Genomic DNA, 13,382 nt, shown 5'->3' with positions numbered 1-13,382 from the left:
TGAACTTCAAATAAATAGAAAAAAATATCTCAAAAAGTTTATAATAAAGGCTTCCTAAATTACCAAGCATCAAAAACCCAGAAATTTTCATCCTTTTCATTCACAGACCAAATAAAGAACTATGAAAACACACTAAAAGGGAAAAAAAAATCTCGATAAGAAGAACACACCCACAAATGGTACGCCAGAGGATGTTAGAGGAGCAGAACACACTGGATGTTAGAGGAGAAGACGGTGAGGAGAGTGGAGAAGAAAGGTAGAAGGAAGAAACAGAACGTGGATTTTGGGTAAAACAGAAGCGTGAATCGGGAGGGTAAAACAGGGACCAAAATTGAAGCAGCACCTAATCTGAACTCAAGGAAGGGATTAGAAAACGGTGGATTTTGGGGATTAGATCAGTAGTGTATTAGACCTGTAATAGCAATACACTGAACCAAACAAAGTATTAGAGGGGATTAAGCGGGACCCACCGATTAGGGGTGTATTGGCCAATACACCCAACCAAACATGGTGTAAGTTTTAAGAAAACTAAAAAAAAAACCTAGCCCTTTTGCGTCGCGCCCCACACGTCGGCGTGCTCGCCGCTCGAGGCCTGACGCGCCCCTGCCACCATTGCATCAAAATGACAAATGTGCGCTTCCCACCGTCGTTGTTGACTACGCACCGCCACCTACAAAGAGAAAGAAACAAACAATGGTAGAAAAAGTAGAAAAGAAAATAGAAAAAACAATAATCTAATGTAATATTCAGCTATAAAAGCCATAACTATCATGTATTATTTTTTTAGACATAAAGCAATCAAAAAAATAGAAATCTGATACAAACATAAAGCAAAAAAAGGTGATTTACTCTATTTTATTTTTTATTCGAAAAATAAAAAATAAAAAAATATTTTACCTGTCTTTTTGTATCGCGCCACTGTTGGAGGTCTCCTCCGGTCGCGAAAGCCACCGAACGCATTAGTGTATCTTTTGAGCTTCGATAAAAGGGGGATATGAGAAGGTGAAACGGCAGAAAAGGGCGAATGTCGAATTTTTTCCATTCTTTTTTTGTTTTTTAGGCATTTGCCTTTAGCCGAACTCTAGGGTTAAAAACGAGATAAAAAGGGTTTTTTTTTCAAACTCCGACCACCAGAGGCGACGATCGCTATCACCGATGACCAGTGGCCACTGCGTAGCGCCAGCGGCTCAAGGGTCAAACTAAAAAAAATCGAGAAAAAAATGGTTTTCAAAATAAAAAAAAATGGTTTTCAAAGTTTTTTTTTTAAAAACCTTAGGTAGAATGATTTTTTTTAAAATTTTGGTTTATATAGGCAGGACTAAACGACGCCGTTTTGGCCGGTGTTCGTAGGTCCCAAAACGATGCAGTTTTGAGGCCAACCCGACGACTTGACCCGAACCGTACAGGATCCGCGTATTTTTTATGTGAGGGGTCTATTTGTGCCTTTGGTCCTTCCACTTTTGTGACTTGTTTCAATTTAGTCCTATTCTTTTTTTAATTATTTTATTTCTTCCCCTATAATTTTAACTCACTTACAAATTAGTCCCTTGACTCAGCACCAACCATCTGGGGAATGACACGTGTCCTGGGGTTGGGAATATTTTCCCTTTAACCCCTACTCTTTTTAGCGCGTTATATTTTAGTCCTTTATTTAGGAATATTTTCCTATTCGGTCCCTGTTCTTTCTTGCGTGTTACATTTTAGTCCTTATTAATCTATTTATTTATTTTATTACAATTTCTACTTTTAATTTCATTTAAATTTTGATTCGGTCCTTTATTTATTTAATTTCAACCTTTTATGAATTTTATTTATTTATTTATTATTTCTTTATCCTTTATTATAGTTAAAATTTATATTATTCATTTTCCTTTTATTTGCACGCTTATTGCCCCTATTATCATTATTATTATTGTTATTTATCTTTTTGACTATTTATATTAGTATTAGAATAATAATTATAACATGATTATCGCCATTGTTATTATGAATTGGTGTTTTATTATTATACTTATATCATTGTCATTTACTAGCATGACATTTTAATTCTTCGCATATCATCGTTTCATTTTACGCACTACCATTTTATTTTATTTTGCTACAATCATGCCACGAATCGTATTTAAATATATTTATCTATTGTTGTACTATACCCAAATAAGTTAAATGCACATTGCTTTAAATGTTACATTTTTTTTTACTCGATGAAGGAAAATTTTAAAATTAAGGCAATGCTCTGTATTTGGAGATTTGAGAAGTTATGCCCTAACTTACGGGGTTCGACTTTCTCTTTGAACCTAGATAACCGAACATCCCTTTTAAAACTAAAACATATGAGATTTAAATAGTAATTAAATAAGGAGCAAGCTTATTTTCGAGGATTCGAGATGTCGTGTCCTAACTTAAGGGATATGACCTTTTCGTTTTGGTTACCTCCAGATAAGAAGGCCTTTTACATATGTTTTGATTTATTTAAATGATTTTAATTAAAAATAACATTATGCAAAGAGGGACCGTGTTTTAAATTTTCTTCAAATTTTTAATTCTCGACACTAAGAAATTAACTAATCAACTAGGTACCAATTTTGGGCGTCACGAGGGTGCTAATCCTTCCTCATACGTAACTGACTCCCAAACCCATTTCCTGGATTTTGTAAACCAAAAATCACTATTTTGGTAAATCAAACCTTCTATTAAAACGATCAAATTACGAGGTGATCCGATCACACCTCATAAAAAGGATTGGTGGCGACTCTCATTTAGGTTCTTTTTAAAATAAAAAGTCGATTTCAAAAAGGTTTCGACAGCTTGGCGACTTCACTGGAAAAAAATAAGAGAGTCAAGCTGCGAGTTGATTACTTTTTGGTCTTTTTGTCGAAAATTGATAATTTGGTTTAAATTGACGATCCCATCGTTGCATTTCATCCTTCATACTTTATTTTGGTGATAAATAACGTTTTCATCATTTTATTACGTAATGATATGTTTGTTTTATTAGTTCAAGTTTCTCATGGTATATTTCTACATATTGCATTGCATAATCGTTCAATTTTGCCCTTCTTAAGTGGGAGTAAAAAACTATTCCTTCGTGAGGTCTTCACCACCGTATAAGATAGTGGAATACTTTCGGGATACATCCGTACCTATGTCTTCGTGAGATCTTCATCTCCGTATAGCCATAGGAAAATGTATTCCCCTGAACTGAACTAGATCCGTATAAGTCTATAATGGGTAAGGATTAGACCTGTCCATGGGCCGGGCCGGGCTGGGTTCGGGCCGGGCTCGGAAAAAAATTCTGGCCCGCCTCTTAGGCCCGGACCAGGCCTGGCCCGAAATATGGGCCTAAAATTTTACCCAGGCCCGGCTCGGGAAAAAATAATAAGCCCGGCCCGGCCCGATTTTTAATAAACACAAAAAAATATTTTAAAAATAAAAAAATAAAAAAATATATTTTTAAAAAATATTTTAAAATTAAAAAATAAAAATAAAAAATATATATTTATTATATTCGGGCCGGGTCGGGTCGGGCTCGAGCCAAAAAATTTGAGCCCGAGCCCGGCCCATTTTTTAAACGGGCCTCGTTTTTTTGCCCAAGCCCATATTTCGGGCCTATATTTTTACCCGAACCCTCCCATATTTCGGGCGGGCAGGGCCGCCCGGCCCATGGATAGGTATAGTGAGGATTGAGGAATCTGCTGGTTCAGGTACCCTTATTTTAATGAGCCCTAAGAACCTACCCTAGGTAGAACCATATCAAACCTCTAGTGGTCACTTGAATAGATGTTCTATTTATTATTTCTTGCTTTGTATAAAATGTACTGACTTATTTCGTTTTGGCTGTGATTGCATTGTATTTTCATTATGGAAAAGGGTGTTGATTCGCGTTCAATTGTTAAATAGAGAGCTTATCATAGAAAAATGATTTTTTAATAAAGTGGAAGACAATGCGACCGTACGAATATGGTCCGAGAAGACACAACAAGAGAAGGACGACAACCCGAAAAAGGGATATATGTCAGAATTATGGGATTTCACTCGCATCTAGGGGTGAGCATTCGATCGAATCGAATCGAAAATTTTCGAGTTAATCGAGTTTTCGAATCTCATTTTATCATCCTAAATTTATTTGAAGTTTTCTCGAATCAAGTCGAGTGAGATGGAATTCGAATCGAATCAAATCGAATATATTTGTTCGAGTTAAATTTTAAAAAATAATTTTGGGTCCTTGTAACCATTGTCACCCATCGTAATAAAATTTGTCCACCTTAATCAAATTTTTTATTAACTTTCATCACTTCATAATTTATTTATTAATTTTTTATATATTGGTTAGCTTCTTTGCTTGCTTAGTTGTTTCAATTATCTTCAGATTCTTGTCACTATGTATTTTAGAATTAAAAAATATATTAAATGTAAAAATATAATTTTTAATAAAAGTTATTTTAAAAATAAAATGTGAAATTGATACCAATATAAAATTTTAACACGAATATTTTATGGCATAATTAATAATTCAATTTTAATATAAATATTCAATATGACTAAACAATTCAAGAATATAAATAATATAAAATGTGAAATTTAATTTAATAATATAAATAGTAGATATAAATAAAATTATTACTATTTATGTTTAGTGATTTTTGGATAATTTTGATTTTTATTTGAGAGTAAAGTGTGAGAAGTAAAAGTTTAGGGAAAAATAAAAGGTTTTGGGAATAAAAGTTTGAGGGAAAGTAAATAGGGGGAGTAAAATTTTGGAGGGAAAATATTTAAAAAAAATTGGAGGGGGGAAGGTTTGGGATAGATGAGAGGTGAGATGGGAAGGGAATAAAAGTTTTAGGAGAAAAGTGGGAGGGAGTAAAAATTTTGGGGGAAAATAAAAGGTTTTGAGGGTTTTTGGGAGTAAAATTTTGAGAAAAAATAAATGGGAGAGTAAAATTTTGGTGGGAAATGGATTTTGGGTAGATTGGGGGGTTGGGAGGGGAGAGGAGTAAAAGTTTTAGGGGGAAAGTGGGAAGGAGTAAAAGTTTTGAGGGAAAAGTAAAAAGGTTTGGGTGTTTGGAGTAAAAATGTAAAATATTATAGTTTGATATTGAATTATTCAATTATTCGAGTTATTCAATTGAAAACTCAACTCGATTCAACTCGAAATTGAAAAAAATTGAGTTGATTCAATAACTCGATTAACTCGAATAACTCGATTCGTTTAACTCGAAATTTGAATTTTTTTCGATTTTTTCGAGTCAAATCGAGTTTTGCTCACCCCTACTCGCATCAGTGTGACTCAGAATAATCTTCAACAGTTGAAAGAAATATGGGACCAATGGGATGACAAAACCAAGTAATTATTCTACCATGAGTATAGTGATTTACCTTATTTACTCGATGTCAAAGTAAATAAACACTTATTTCGAGCTCTTGCCTAATATTGAAATATCACCTATAGCTGTTTCACTTTTGGAAAGGTAGATTTGGTGCCCACCGTAGAAGAGTACACAACTCTACTCCGCTGCCCGAGGATCTAAGCCAACAACGCTTATTCTAAAGTCGCCAACATCCCAACTTTCTTAAAGAGACTAATGAGCATAACTGAGATGAGCGAGCAATGGGTCGCAGCCCGGATTAAACAAAAGGGAGATAGCAAATGCATCTTTTGGAAAAGTTTACGGGATTTGATCTTGGCACATCCGGATACGAAGAAAAGAGTCGATGTCTTCGCCTTGAGTATTTACGGGTTAGTCATCTTCCCCAAAGCAATAGGGCACATAGATAAGGCAGCTTCTGATCTATTTGACTGACTTGACAAAAGGGTCACGCCCGTCTCGGTAATTTTGGCCGAAAATTTTAGATCTTTAAGTGCATATCGGAGAGCGGGTGAACGAAGATTTATCAGGTGTGCGCAACTCTTGTTAGCATGGTTCTATAGCCACTTTTAGAAGGTAGAAAATGTCTCTTATCAAGTATTCTCTGAGAACTACTCTCCACTGAAAAAATTTGTGGCTACCCCAAAGCGAGACAACATTTCTAAAGAAAAGTGGATGGCAAATCTCCAGAGTCTTCAAGACGAACCGTCGAATAGAGAGCTCTTTAGATGATCCCTGGTGAGTTTTGTATCAATGTAGAGACTTCGACTGAGTTCCTCTACTCGGGATATAGGGAGCTGTTAGATATGCCCCTCTACTTGTATTGAGACAATGTAGGTTGAGGTAGTTTATACCGGTAACGCAAGGGTTGGCTCAATGTAAGTTTGCGTACAAATGTGATAATTACAAAATAAAGGTTCGTGAAATATTGAACACTTGAAACCAAACTCAAAAAATGAAGAGATTTGACGTAAATCCCATGATGACCCCCGAATATGATTGGTAGTGGGGTAAACAAATCAATGACAATGTCATTTCATCAAGTCAAGAAAATACTCGGCCAATATAAGAACACTTGCAAGTGATTCTGTCTTAGTTGGAGATCGTAAAGTAAGACTTTGAAAAGAAGAGTTCGAAGTTGGGAAAAAGATAGAAAAGTTGGAAAAGGAAAAGATTCAGCTAGGATTAGATGTCGACGTCCAAAAGTGAGAAGCTGAGAAGATGAGAAAGGGAAAGAACAAGGCTGAGGAAGACTTGGGCAGTCTAAAAATAGATTATAAGAAGCTGCGCTTGTCAATAAGAACTGTCGGGTTGGGTAAAACATCAGAACAATAATGGGTAGAAATTCGAGAAGAAAATATTAGAGCTAATCAGTGAGAAAAGAAATTCCAAGATGCTCGAGTCCGAGAAGATGCTCTAAAAAGGTATTTGCTAGAAAGCCAAAATGAAAAGGTTGAGTTGAGAGCTCGGGTAGCAGAATTAGAAAGGTCGCTGCATCAATATCGTAGGCACAACTCTTTAATTGAGTTAAAAGCAAGCCTGAATAAGATTGAAGAGTTGAAGGTAAAGATAGAAGAGCTCAAGGCCACATTGCAAAATTGTGAACTTCGAGTTGAGCTTCTTGAAGCGAACAATGAACACTGGAAAGGGAAACTCCAACGCTCTTAAGGTCAAATTAGGGATAGAGACCACATCATGGGCAAAGCTGTGACTCAAGTACGGGAAGTAGCTGACCATTTGCAAACCCTAGCAGTTCAAGCCGACATGCTAAACTTAAAATACGAATCAGAATTAGATCGGGGCTGAGAATTAGCTTGGCTTCTTAGGAAAGTCAAGGCTTTGAGTATTAGGGCAATGACCTATATGTAAAATATATCCATTTTATGTAAAGAGATTTGTTTTCTAGTAAAGTTGTTCTAACAAAATTGAATCAGAATCAATGCCTCTTTTTGCATTCATTTCATTCATCAGCATTACATTTCATCATATGTATTAAATTCCATAAAAAACCCTAATTAATCGAAATTATGACAGTTACCTTAGAAACTAATAAGAATTTACCAACTGAATATCGTTACGATACCCACGGTAAAACCAAATTCATGGAAGATTAGTTGCAAGGGCAGCTGCAGGAATATTTAAGTAAGGTACAGCAAGACATGAAGGATCAAATACAAGAGTCCCAATGAAGTATGATAAGCCAGTTGACCAAGTTGCTGGCCGGAGGGATTGAAAAAGGGAAAAGTACTATGGTTAACTCTAGGGATGATAATGAAGACCCTACATACCCCCCAAGCTTTACCCCTGTAAATGTCTAAGCTCAACCAAATACATATCCACGAAGGGTACTCGTTACCATAAGACCTCAACAATATCAAGTCGGCACCTCAGCATTGATGAATTACCCAACAGGTTCTGGTTCCAATCCTAGAGATAATCCAACCAATCCTGTTGTTCCAGGTCTGGACAACATGGCGAAAATGGATAAAGAAATAGTAGAATTTCCAAAATAGCTAGAAGATAGGTGCAAGTGGTTGGAGGAGAAATTCAAAGCTATAGAGAGTGTTGATTACCTCTGCGGAGTCAATGCTAAGGAATTGAGTTTAGTCACAGATCTAGTCCACCCACCAAAATTTGAAACTCTAGAATTCGAAAAATATTTTGGGACTAATTGTCCTGAAGCCCATATCACAATGTTCTACTGAAGAATGACGGGATATGTCAATAATGACCAATTGTTAATCCATTACTTCCAGGATAGTTTGATTGGGTCAGCTGCCAAATGGTACAATCAGCTAAGCCGTACCAAAATCAACTTATGGAAAGACTTGACACAGGCTTTTATGAAACAATACAGCCATGTGACTGACATGACACCGGATAGAATTACGTTTCAAAATATGGAGAAAAAGTAAAGCGAAAGCTTTATGCAATACGCTCAGAAATAGAAAGAGGTAGCAACACAAGTTCAGCCACCTCTTCTAGAGAAGAAGATAACAATACTTTTCATAAACACTCTAAAAGCTTCGTTCATTAACCATATGTTGGGAAGTGCTACCTAGAGCTTCTCAGATATAATAATGTCTGGAGAAATGATTGATAATGCAATAAGGAGTGAGAAAATAGACGTGTGGGAAAACGCTAAAAGGTAAGCCCTGAGAAAGAAAAAAATGAAGTGAACACCGCAAGTGTGTATAATAAAATCAACTCAAAGGTGAATGGGAGACAAGAGATCACAAGTTGATCGAGTATAGAAGACTGGTCCTAGAGTTAATTAAGGAGTTTGATGACATTACCTTTTGCTATCTCCCGCGAGATGAAAATCAGATGGCTTACGCCTTGGCTACTTTAGCTTCTATGGTTAAAGTGAAAAAACATGAGGATGTAAAACCTATCTAGATGAGTATTTATGAGGCTTCGGCCCATTGTTACAACATCGAGGAAGAAGAAAAAGATGATCACTCTTGGTACCACGATATACTGCAATATGTGAAGAATCATGAATACCCTGATTAAGCAACTGAGAATGATAAAAAGACGCTGAGAAGACTAGCCAATGACTATGTCTTAGATGGGAAGATCCTATATAAAAGAAGAAAGGATCAAGTGCTACTAAGATGTGTGGACACTGTTGAGGCCAAGAAAATCTTAGAAGAGGTCCATAAGGGTTTTTGCGGAACACATGCTAATAATTTTACAATGGCCAGACAAATCATGATATTTGGATATTATTGGTCCACCATGGAAGGAGATTGTATCAGTTATGCTAAGAGATGTCATAAGTGCCAAATTTATGGAGACAAAATTCATGTGCCTCATTCACCTCATCATGTCATGACTTCTCCATGGCCTTTCTCTACGTGGGGCATGGATGTCATTAGGTTGATCTCGCCAAAAGCTTCCAATGGGCACCAATTCATCTTTATGGTCATCGATTACTTCACCAAGTGGGTAGAGGCCACTTCTTACGCCAATGTCACGAAGTCGGCAGTCAGTAAATTTTTTAAGAAATAGATCATATGTCAGTATGGGATGCCAAAAAGAATTATATCTGACAGTGTATTAAATTTAAACAACAGCACGACAGCGGAGGTTTGTAGTCAATTCAAAATAAAACATCACAACTCGTCACCCTATCGCCCAAAAATGAATGGTGTTGTGGAGGCAGCCAATAAGAACATTAAGAAGATCGTGGGAAAAATGACTGAGACTTATAAGGATTGGCATGAGAAGTTACCATTTTCCCTCTATGCTTATCGAACGTCTGTTAGAAATACTTCAAATTCAGTCAAGAAATACTTCACCTAAAAAAAAGAAAAAAAGAGAGAAAGACCAAGGCGAAAACCCGCAAAGGGCGCCTTAAGACCAAAGGGGTTTTGAGTTGAAAACCCAGGAAAGGGCAGCTCAAATTTAGATTGAAGATTGAACATGTGGTAGTCATGTCTACTTAGAGGGAGAAACGTTACATCTTGGGGCATCAACAAAGCACTCTAGATCTCCTAAACACATATCAGTCTCAAAATGGTCTTCAAGAAGTTTGTGTAGAGAAGCTCATGCTGCAATATTAGGGGCGCCTATTTTCATCTTACTCATTTTGTATTTGAGCAACATTTACTATTTTGAGTAATCTATTCATTTCGAGCTTTGCTCCCAATAAATTTCACTCTTGTCATTGTTTCAACATTTTTAAGCATTTTTACATTGAAATAATGATTAATGGATTAGCAATATTCAAGTAAAAGAATTTTTGCATATTGCTCTGAAAGGTTTTCTAAATAGTACAATGACTTGAAACAGGACCACTAGTTAGAACTAGCCAAATCTAAGGGTGGGAAATATCTGGGAATGAATAGTCTAAATTGTAATTATTTCTTCAGGTTTTCTGTCAAAGATACGAGATCTAAACAAGAAGGCATGGGAATACTTCAGTGATGGAACCTTGACGATCAACAAGCATGTCAACCTAAGTACTAAAAATTGGACCATTCTCAAAAGATGACATTCTGTATTCATGCAAATATCATTCATATACATCTAATTAGGAGCATTTGATTCATTCTAATCATAACATCCTAATCGCTTGGCATAAATATAGGCCTATGAAATAGATTCTATAGGTCATGTTCTCCAGAGAACTGATAGGTGAAAACACAAATCTTATACCCCTGAAGTTGCAGTGGATCGGATTGAATCTATCATAGCAAATCTTATCTCCCTAAAGTTGCAGTGGAATATATTAAAGCTACAAATCTTATCTCCATGAAGTTGCAGTGCAGTAGATTGAAGCTAAAAAATCCTATACTCCTAAAGTCGCAATGGGCCGGATTGAAGTTACCATGGTAAATCTTATCTCCCTAAAGTTGCAGTGAAGCTGATTAAAGCTACAAATCTTATCTTTCTGAAGTTGCAGTGGAGCAGATTGAAGCTAAAAATCCTATACCCCTGAATTTACAATGAGTTGGATTGAAGTTACGAATCTTATCTCCCTGAAGTTGTAGTGGAGCAAATCAAAACTACAAATGTTATCTCCTTGAAGTTGCAAGGGAACAGATTAAAACTACAAACCTTATCTCCCTGAAGTTGAAGTGGAGCAGATTAAAGCTACAAATCTTGTCTTGCTAAAATTGCAGTGGAACAGGTTAAAGCTACGAATCTCATCTCCTTGAAGTTGCAGTGGAGTAGATTGAAATTACAATACCCCTGAAGTTACAATAAGTTAGAATAGGGCTACTTGAAAAAGAGGAGCACCAAAGAAGTCAAGATTCGACAAGACCAAACAAAATGGGCCCTTATTAAAGTCTTTGCTTCATCCCGTTACACGACAACGAGCAAAGAGGGGCAACTGTAAAGGCTCAATTTTGTCCGACCCAAAACCAAAAAATAAACAAACAGAATATAAAAACCAAAAAAAAAAAAAAATTCAAGTTCACCTACAAAAAATAGGGCCCAATACATTACCTAAATTGCAGGCCTAATAACACAAAACCCTAAGGCCCACATCATTAAGTTTTTAGAAAACTAAATAAAACCTAGCCCTTTTGCACCGCACCCCACATGTCGGCGTGCTCGTCGTCCGAGGCCTGACGCGCCCCTGCCACCATTGTATCAAAATGGCAAAGGTGCGCTTCCCACTGTCGCAGTTAACCGCGCACCACCACTTGCAAAGAGAAAGAAACAAACAATGGCAGAAACAATAGAAACAGTAGAAAAGAAAATAGAAAAAATAATAATCTAATGTAATATTCGGCTATAAAAGTCATAACTATCATGTATTGTTTTTCTATACAAAAAACAATAGAAAAACAGAAATCGGATATAAACATAAAGTAAAAAAAGGTGATTTACTTTGTTTTATCTTTTATTCAAAAAAATAAAAAATAAAAAAAAAAATATTTTACCTGTCTCGTTGTGTTGCGCCATTTTCGGAGGTCTCCTTCAGTCACAAAAGCCGCCAAACCTAATAGGGTATCGTTCGAGCTTCAATAAAATGGGGATACGAGAGGGTGAAATGGCAGAAAAGGGTGAAGGTCGAAGTTTTTTCGTTTTTTTTATTATTATTTTTTAGGCGTTTGCCTTTAGATCTGAACTTTAGGGTTAAAAACTGGCTAAAAAAAGGGGGGTTTTTCAAACTCTGGCCACCGGAGGCGACGGTCGTCGTCGCCGATGATCGGTGGCCACGGCAAAGTGCTGGTGGCTCAAAGGCCGAACTAAAAAAAAATTGAGAGAAAAAAATGGTTTTTAAAGTTTAAAAAAAAAAAACTTAGGCAAAATATTTTTTTTTTAAATTTTGGTTTATATAGGCAGGACTAAACGACGCTATCTTGGCGGGTGTTCGTAAGTCCCAAAATGAAGCCGTTTTGAGGCCGACCCGACGACCCGCCTGAATCGCACATGATCCGCGTGTTTTTGATGTGGGGGTTTATTTGTGCCTTTGGTCCTTCAGCTTTTGCGGCTTGTTTCAATTTAGTCCTATTCTTTTTTTAATTATTTTGTTTCTTCCCCTGTAATTTTAACTCGCTTACAAATTAGTCCCTTGACTCAGCGCCAACCTTCTGGGAAATGACACGTGTCCTGGGGTTGGGAATATTTTCCCATTCGCCCCCTGCTCTTTTTAGCGTTATATTTTAGTCTTTTATTTAGGAATATTTTCCTATTCGGTCCCTATTCTTTCTCGCGTGTTACATTTTAGTCCTTATTAATCTATTTATTTATTTTATTACGATTTGTGCTTTTAATTCATTTAAAATTTGATTTAGTCCTTTATTTATTTAATTTCAACCTTTTATGAATTTTATTTATTTATTATTTCTTTATATTCTTTTGTTTTATAAAAAATTAATTGAAGTCTAACTGCACACTTTTTTGTATGTTTGATCTTAACATATTTATTTTATTGTAATTATTACTCCTTATCACTATTTTAAAGCTTTATTTATACAGTTTTGAACTGGATTTTTACATGCCATTAGCCACCGAATAGATTGTAAGATTTTTCAACAGGTTTGATAAAAACAAAGTAAAAGTACATAGCTTAATGGGCAGTAACCATTCTTTTTCACTTTCGCTAGTATTAACGATCGGACTTTAAATACAAATTAAAAGTAAATAAAATAAAATTCAAATATCTGAAGGGACCAAGAGCAATTAAACCATTTCCATTATTTTGCTTTTCTCCAAATGAATATTTATAACCTTAGAAAATAGTTGCTATAACCCCTTTAAAATTTGTAAAATTATACTTTATTTTTAAAAGTTTATATCACTGAACTCTGAAAAAAAATTATATAAAAAGATATCCATAAAAATTTTATGCTAAAAAAATGACACCTTAGCTAGAAATCAAAGTGTTCTAAATTTAAAACCTATGTATTGGGATTATTTTTATAAATTTATTTTGAATTTATAAACTAGTACCCTCATAATTATATTTAATACCTAGTTTAAAAATAAGTCATTTACCAACCAAAATAATATTCGATTGACTCTTGACATCAACTCGATCTTGCATATAGTAAA

This window comes from Gossypium raimondii, chromosome 9 (assembly GCF_025698545.1).
Source record: "Gossypium raimondii isolate GPD5lz chromosome 9, ASM2569854v1, whole genome shotgun sequence".
Lineage (NCBI taxonomy): Eukaryota > Viridiplantae > Streptophyta > Magnoliopsida > Malvales > Malvaceae > Gossypium > Gossypium raimondii.
Note: the sequence above shows the minus strand (reverse complement) of the source record.